The sequence below is a fragment of the Hoplias malabaricus genome, chromosome 9, assembly GCF_029633855.1.
Source record: "Hoplias malabaricus isolate fHopMal1 chromosome 9, fHopMal1.hap1, whole genome shotgun sequence".
NCBI lineage: Eukaryota > Metazoa > Chordata > Actinopteri > Characiformes > Erythrinidae > Hoplias > Hoplias malabaricus.
Window position 1 is genome coordinate 37,190,277 of NC_089808.1, and position 8,114 is coordinate 37,198,390.

Sequence of the window (8,114 nt, forward strand, 5' to 3'; positions counted from 1 at the left end):
AAAGTCAGTGAACTTGAAACTCCACCATTTGACTATGATGGGAGGGTGGACATGTAGGAATTCTAGGACTCTGTCTGCTTGGAATTAATTGCCCAAGGATTTTTTCCGAGGAAGTGCTCTTCAGGTTCAATACAGTGTTGCTTGATATTTAGTGTAACCTTTTTATGCCTACTTACCTGTCTGATCTCAAGTTTCTCTTTTTTGTGTCACATTTGTTTTTGCTTTCTTATGAGATTTATACAAACCGGATTCCAAAATGGGACACTAAACAAATTGTGAATAAAAACTGAATGCAATGATGTGGAGATGGAAATATTTTATTCGTAATAGAACATAGATGACAGATCAAAAGTTTAACCTGAGTAAATGTAACATTTTAAAGGAAACATAATTTGATTCAAAATTTTACAGTGTCAACAAATCCCCAAAAAGTTTGGACAAGTAGCAATAAGTGGCTGGAAAAAGGAGATTGAGCATATTACGAACAGCTGGAAGACCAATTAACACTAATTAGGTCGATTGACAACATGATTTGGTATAAAAAGAGCTTCTCAGAGTGTCAGTGTCTCTCTGAAGCCAAGATTGTAAGAGGATCACCAATTCCACCATTGTTGCGCAGAAAGACAGTGCAGCAATACCAGAATGGTGTTACCCAGCATAAAATAGCAAAGACTTTTAAGTTATCATCATCAACCGTGCATAACATCATCAAAAGATTCAGAGAATCTGGAACAATTGCTGTGTGTAAGGGTCAAGGCCGTGAAACTCTACTGGATGCTCGTGATCTCCGGGCCCTTAAACGTCACTGCACCTCAAACAGGAATGCCACTGTCAAGGAAATAACAGAATGGGCTCAGGAATACTTCCAGAAAGCATTGTCAGTGAACACAATCCACCGTGCCATCCACCGTTACCAGCTGAAACTCTACAGCGCAAAGAGGAAGCCACTTCTAAGCAAGCTCAACAAGCTCAGATGTTTGCACTGGGCCAGGGGTCTTTTAAAATGGAGTGTGGCAAAATGGAAAACTGTTCTGTGGTCAGATGAGTCACGATTTTAAGTTCTTTATGGAACACTTGGATGCCATGTCATCTGGACCTGAGAGGACAAGGATAACCCAAGTTGTTATCAATGCTTCGTTCAGAAGCCTGCATCACTGATGGTATGGGTTTGCATGAGTGCTTGTGGTATGGGCAGCTTGCATGTCTGGAAAGGCACCATTAATGCAGAGAACTATGTTCAGGTTCTAGAACAACATGCGCTCCCATCTAGACGTCATCTCTTTCATGGAAGACCCTGCATTTTTCAACAAGATAATGCCAGACCACATTCTGCAGCAATCACAACATCATGGCTATATAGGAGAAGGATCTGTCAGGTACTGATATGGCCAGCCTGCAGTCCAGATCTTTCACCTATAGAGAACATTTGGCGCATCATAAAGAGGAAAGTGCGACAAAGAAGGCCCAAGACGATTGAACAGTTAGAGGCCTGTATTAGACATGAATGGGAGAGCATTCCTATTTCTAAACTTGAGAAACTGGTCTCCTCTGTCCCCAGACATCTAAATCTTGTAAGAAGAAGGGGGAATGCCACACAGTGGTAAAAAATGGCCTTCTCCTAACTTTTTTTGGGATTTGTTGACGCCATGAAATTTTGAAACAACATATTTTTCCCTTAAAATGATACATTCTCTCAGTTTAAACTTTTGATCTGTGATTTGTTTTCTATTCTGAATATAATATTGATGTTGGCACCCCCACATCATTGCATTCAGTTTTTATTCACAATTTGTTTAGTGTCCCAACTTTTTTGGAATCTGGTTTATATATAAGTTTCATAAGCTTAAAAAAAAAATTGTACAAAAAAAATCTATTACGCTCTGCTAAAATGGGGGCATTTCCAGTCCTGGAGGTCTAGTGTCTAGCATAGTTATCTAGCTACTGAGTTGAAACAGCTGTGTTTTGAGCAGGGACTTACTTGTGATAGACATCAGCCCTTCAGAATTGAAATTGTTACCTTGGCTCTAAAGCATATTTATTGTTTCAATATGGCATGCCAGCTGTCAGGCTATGTAAACAGGAGAGACGCTCGTGGGTTTTTAGCAGGAACAGTTTTACTTCAGAGAAGTTAAAGTGCAAAGCACACCGTAAAGGGAAAGCAGTCACAACCAAAAGGGCAATCTAAAGAATTGTGAGGTACAGGCTGAGGTCAAAAACAAAAAGTATCAAATACTAGCAGTCCGGATCCAAAAAACAGAGTCAAGAGAAACGTAAGAAATGGTCATACATGAGTTTGCTTTCATAAACAAGGTTCGCTCAGTAAGTAACAGAAGAGTTTGCAATAATTCACAAGTGGCAGATGCAAAAGCCTGGGTTTATATACTGTCTGAATGATTATGTCCAGATACAAAACAGCTGTGACTTAAAACTCAGGTGACCCGGAGCACACCAAAGAGTTCCCATTGGTTGATGGAGTCATGTGACCATCCGCTGAATCATGGGAACTGAAGTCCCCAGAGTAATTCACAGACTTAAGTGGCAATGCGGCGTGAAGTGAGGGAGGAAGCGAGGCACCACAGAGACAGGTGTGACACCAGCTGTCAAAATATGGTTGAGCATCTAGCCACTATAGAAGTTTCCTCTCATATATACACATGTACATGTGTGTTTTATATATATATATATATTACCACATTAAATGTAATATGTTCCTAACTCTGCTCCGGCCCAGGCCTTGACGATTACTTGTCCATCATCCTCGATCTTGCCGTCCAATTCAGGGATTCCGCATTTTATGATTGTCATCGGCAATTCTCTGCACGGGCCACTGCCCACCTACAGAAATGGAACATCGCTTGCTACTGGGGTGCTCTGGATCTAGAACTCTACTGCCGTGTCTTTGCCGTTTGCATCGCTTCTATGTGATGTATGTGGCAACCCATCCCATCCTGCCGCATCACGTTCGCTTCTCACACAAACTCCCACTCCTGCAACTGCTATTTTCCCCCACTTCATCCACAGCCACCATCGCACCATGTGTTACTACTTCCAGTTCTCGAGATAGTCGTAGACGCCTGTCCTACCTCAACAGCCAAATGATTTGTAACAACTTTAACTTAGGTGGATGTTTCGCACCCTCAGGTAGATTCCTCCACATCTGCACATACTGTGGCCAGGCTCCAGCCCGACACAGCTGTCGCCTTAGACCACTTAGATTTGAATCCTTGAATCCTTGAATCCTTTCCACTCCCATCAACGTGCCGAATTTCACCAACTGCCTCTCCTGTCATCCCGACTGCACTTCTGCCTGTTTCCTTCTCATCCGTCCAGCCCAAACCTTCTAAGTTCGCCCCACCTCGCTGACACTTTTCTGGGTGTGGTCTATGCTAGTAAAGTGGGCGTTTGGGACTTTGCTGACATACTGGCCAATGAATGATAAGTGGGCGTTTCTGTTGTGGGCGTTCTTGGTTTCACAGAAACATCTTTACTTGGAGTTGTACTCTATTGGGGAGATGCAGATGGCAGGTCATAAGTGATTGACACCTCTGTAAACCAATAGTATGGACTTAAGGTGCATTTTCCCATCACATTCTCCATTTACCACACCAATGAGTAATGATGATAATGATAACCCAATATATTCCATAATCCATCCATCCATCCATTATCCACCGCTTATCCGGGTCCGGGTCGCGGGGGAAGCAGTCGGAGCAAAGAAACCCAGACCTCCCTCTCCCCATCCACCGACTCTAGCTCCTCCGGGGGTATACCGAGGCGTTTCCAGGCCAGTCGAGACATATAGTCTCTCCAGCGTGTTCTTGGTCTGCCCCGGGGCCTCCTCCCCGTTGGACATGCCCGGAACACCTCACCAGGAAAGCGTCCAGGAGGCATCCGAACCAGATGCCCGAACCACCTCAACTGGCTCCTCTCGACGTGGAGGAGCAGCGGCTCCACTCCGAGTCTCTCCTGGATGTCCGAGCTCCTAACCCTGTCTCTAAGGGAGAGTCCAGACATCCTGCGGAGAAAACTCATTTCAGCCGCTTGTACCCGCAATCTCGTTCTTTCGGTCACTACCCAAAGCTCCTGACCATAGGTGAGGGTTGGGATGTAGATTGAACGGTAAATCGAGAGCTTTGCTTTTTTTTGCTCAGCTCTCACTTCACCACAATGGACCGGTACAGAGCCCGCATTACTGCTGACGCAGCACCGATTCGCCTGTCAATCTCACGCTCCATCTTTCCCTCACTCGTGAACAAGACCCCGAGGTATTTAAACTCCTCCACTTGAGGCAGGATCTTACTTCCAACCTGGAGAGAGCACTCCACCCTTTTCCGGCTGAGTACCATGGACTCGGACTTGGAGGTGCTAATCCTCATCCCTACCGCTTCACACTCGGCTGCAAACTGGTCCAGCAAGAGCCGGAGGTCCCGGCTCGATGAAGCCAACAAGACCACATCATCTGCAAAAAGCAGACATGGTATCCTGAGACCACCAATCCGCACACCCTCCGCCACTTGGCTACGCCGAGAAATTCTGTCCATAAAAATTGTGAACAGAACCGGTGACAACGGGCAGCCCTGACGGAGTCCAACTATGACTGGAAACCAGTCGGACTTACTGCCAGCCATACGAACCAGACTCCTGCTCTGTTTGTACAGGGACTGGATAGCTTGTAACAAAGAGCCCAGTACCCCATACTCCCTGAGCACCCCCGCATAGACCTTACCGGGGAGGCTGAGGAGTGTGATCCCCCTATAGTTGGAACACACCCTCCGATCCCCCTTTTCACCACCCCAGTCTGCCAGTCCAGAGGCACTGCCCCGATGTCGACGCGATGTTGCAAAGACGTGTCAACCAGGACAGCCCCACAACATCCAGAGCCTTGAGGAACCCGGGGTGAACCTCATCCACCCCCGGGGCCCTACCGCCAAGGAGTTTCCCTACCATCTTAGCCACTTCAGCCAGCCACTATCACCCAGTGATAGACGAGCCCCCCCCCCCGGGGTGCCCAAGCTCTGCTTCCTCTGCGGAAGACGTGCTGGTGGGATTGAGAAGATCCTCGAAGTATTCCTTCCGTCTAGTGACATCCCCAGTCGAGGTCAACAGTTCCCCACCCCCACCATATACAGTGTTGGTGGAAAACTCACCGAGCTCCTCCCACACCTGAGTTTTTGCCTCAGCGACTGCCGAGGCCGCAAGCCGCTTGGCTCCTCGGTACCTGTCGGCTGCCTCCGGAGTCCCCTGAGCCAACCAGGCTTGATAGGACTCTTTCTTCAGCTTGACAGCCCCCCTCACCCGGGGTGTCCACCACCGAGTGCGGGGATTGCCACCCCGACAGGCAGCCTTGCAGCCACAGCTCCGTTCAGCCGCCTCAACAATGGAGGTCCGGAACATGGCCCACTCGGACTCAATGTCACCAGCCTCCCCCGGGATGCAGTCGAAGCTCTGCCGGATGTGGGAGTTGAAGATCTTTCTGACAGGTTCCTCTGCCAAACGTTCCCAGCAAACCCTCAGCACACGTTTGGGCCTGCCAGGTCTGTCCGGCATCCTCCCCCGCCATCTGATCCAACTCACCACAAGGTGGTGATCAGTTGACAGCTCAGCGCCCCTCTTCACCCGAGTGTCCAGAACATATGGCCGCAGGTCAAATGATACGACTATAAAGTTGATCATCGAAATGCGGCCTAGGGTGTCCTGATGCCAGGTGTACTTGTGGACACCCTTATTTTCGAACATGGTGTTCGTAATGGACAAACTGTGACGAGCACAGAAATCCAGTAACTGAACACCACTCGGGTTCAGATCAGCGTGAGCGTTACCCACGTGAGCGTTGAAGTCCCCCAGCAGAACAATGGAGTCCCCAGAATGAGTGTTATCCAGCACTCCCTCTAGGGTCCCCAAGAAGGCATGGTACTCTGAACTGCTGTTCGGTGCATAAGCACAAACAACAGTCAGAGCCCTTTCCCCAACCCGAAGGCGCAGGGAAATTACCCTCTCGTCCACTGGGGTAAACCCCAACGTACAGGCGCTAAGCCGGGGGGCAATGAGTAAGCCCACACCTGCCTTACGCCTCTCACCCTGGGCAACTCCAGAGTGAAAGAGCATCCAGCCCCTCTCAAGGAGATTGGTTCCAGAGCCCATACTGTGTGTCAAGGTGAGCCCAACTATATCTAGCCGGTACCTCTCAACCTCGCGCACCAGCTCAGGCTCTTTTCCCACCAGAGAGGTTACGTTCCATGTTCCAAAAGCCAGTTTCAGTAACCGAGGATCAGAACGCCAGGGTCCCCAACCCCGACCGCCACCCGATACACAATGCACCAGACCTGGATTACTAGCTCTCCCACAGGTGGTGGGCCCATATTTTCATATTATTCCATAATGATTGTACTAAGTAGTTTTGATTAAATATTACTAATAAGGTTAATAGAGATGTAGAACATATTGTGCTTGTGACCATAAAAGACTTATTACATTGTGTCCTCAGGACATGACCCAGGGCATGACCCAGGAGAAACTGTTGCAGGAGGGAAAGTGCTGAACATTACACTTCTGGGTTTAGATTAGAGAAGTAAGGTCCCTAGATAGATTAGAGAAGTCCAATAAAAATCTTGAAGAACATCCTGAGTAGGAAACTTGACCTAACCATTTGCAAACATTTTGCTGACAAGAGGAAAAACAGAGATAACAGATATATTCATAGCATAAGATGCCAATTTAGGAGTGTCTGGGTTTGTGCGATGAGACATGATGTAATAACACCCAAGGGTACACATGACACTTGGTGTACGTGCCGAAGGGGCACATGACAGTTGGGTGTATGTGACTGAAGTCCTATATATATTGCATCAAATGTTCCAATAAATCAGAGATTGGAGAAAATTCTTGAATCTGTGTCTTTATTCCTCTAATTTCTCCTTGGGTCCAAGAATCCTTTTGAGCATCGAACTTCATGCCTGGTGGTGCTTAGATAATTGCCATAAAAGACAATAAAAATATTCAAGTATTTTCAAGAATTTCAAGCACCCGTACGAACCCTATGGAGAAATGTGCTATTTTAGTTGTTTTAATTTTAACAACAAACCACCTGTCATGAAAACAAAAAAAGAATTACAAAGGCCGATTTACAAACTTGCTGCCCCATTCCACCTTAAATACTGTTTGTTTAACCTTTTAATAGTTAACAGTTGTTTCCAGCAGCCACAGAATTTTGATAAACTCTCAATATTAATAACAATCTTCTCCTATTTAAAATAATTTTCAGTTATGGATTATTCTTTTTGATTCCCAAAACTTTTGGCCCTATTTTGACACCATGCTTTTTTCAAATTTCAGTGAAAACTAACAATTAAAAATGTGTAGTGATGGACTAGGCTTAACCTCTGTCTGGAAATCCACCCCTATGAGTTCTGGATATGAATCATCTTCTGAATATATAATATAGTTGTATCTGCATATTTGTAAAAATTAAGTATATAGAGCCATTACTGGATAAAACAATGTAAACTTATTGAATATATATTTTTTTCATGGTATTGTTATTTGTTGTTTATAGGTTGTGTTGTTGCTGTCTTCATGCGCATGTTTGGGCTTGGTGTGTAGTGTGTTTGTTGGGGGTCTCACCATCATGCAGAAGCGAGTCTGCTGGCATGTTGTGTTCTGGGATCTTGATACACCCCAAGCCTAAAACTAACCAAGATTATAACTTTTCCTGCCTGTGTCCTGGTAAACACTCTCCACTCTCAAAAAAGGGCTCCACTCAGCACACCTCATATTACTGTGCCACTTTTCAAGGATGAACTCTGCTATATTCTTGTCTGGCCTTGTGGGTGGAAAGGACATCACTGCAGTCATGGACACAGGTGCCTTGGTGTCATTGATGAGACCCAGAGCAAAAGGGAGCTAGAAAAACATGACAGCCTAGTTCATTTCAGTTACCTAAGCTTGCGCAAACATAATGGGATCAAAGACCTGCGGCTGTCCATGCAAACAGACAAGTAACTCTGGCAGAAATCACAAACATTAAATATTGGAGGCCCCACACACATCTCCCACAAAAATCAGTACAGCGTTCAGTGTTCAGATGTAGATGGAAGTATGAGACCCACAAGAGTGTC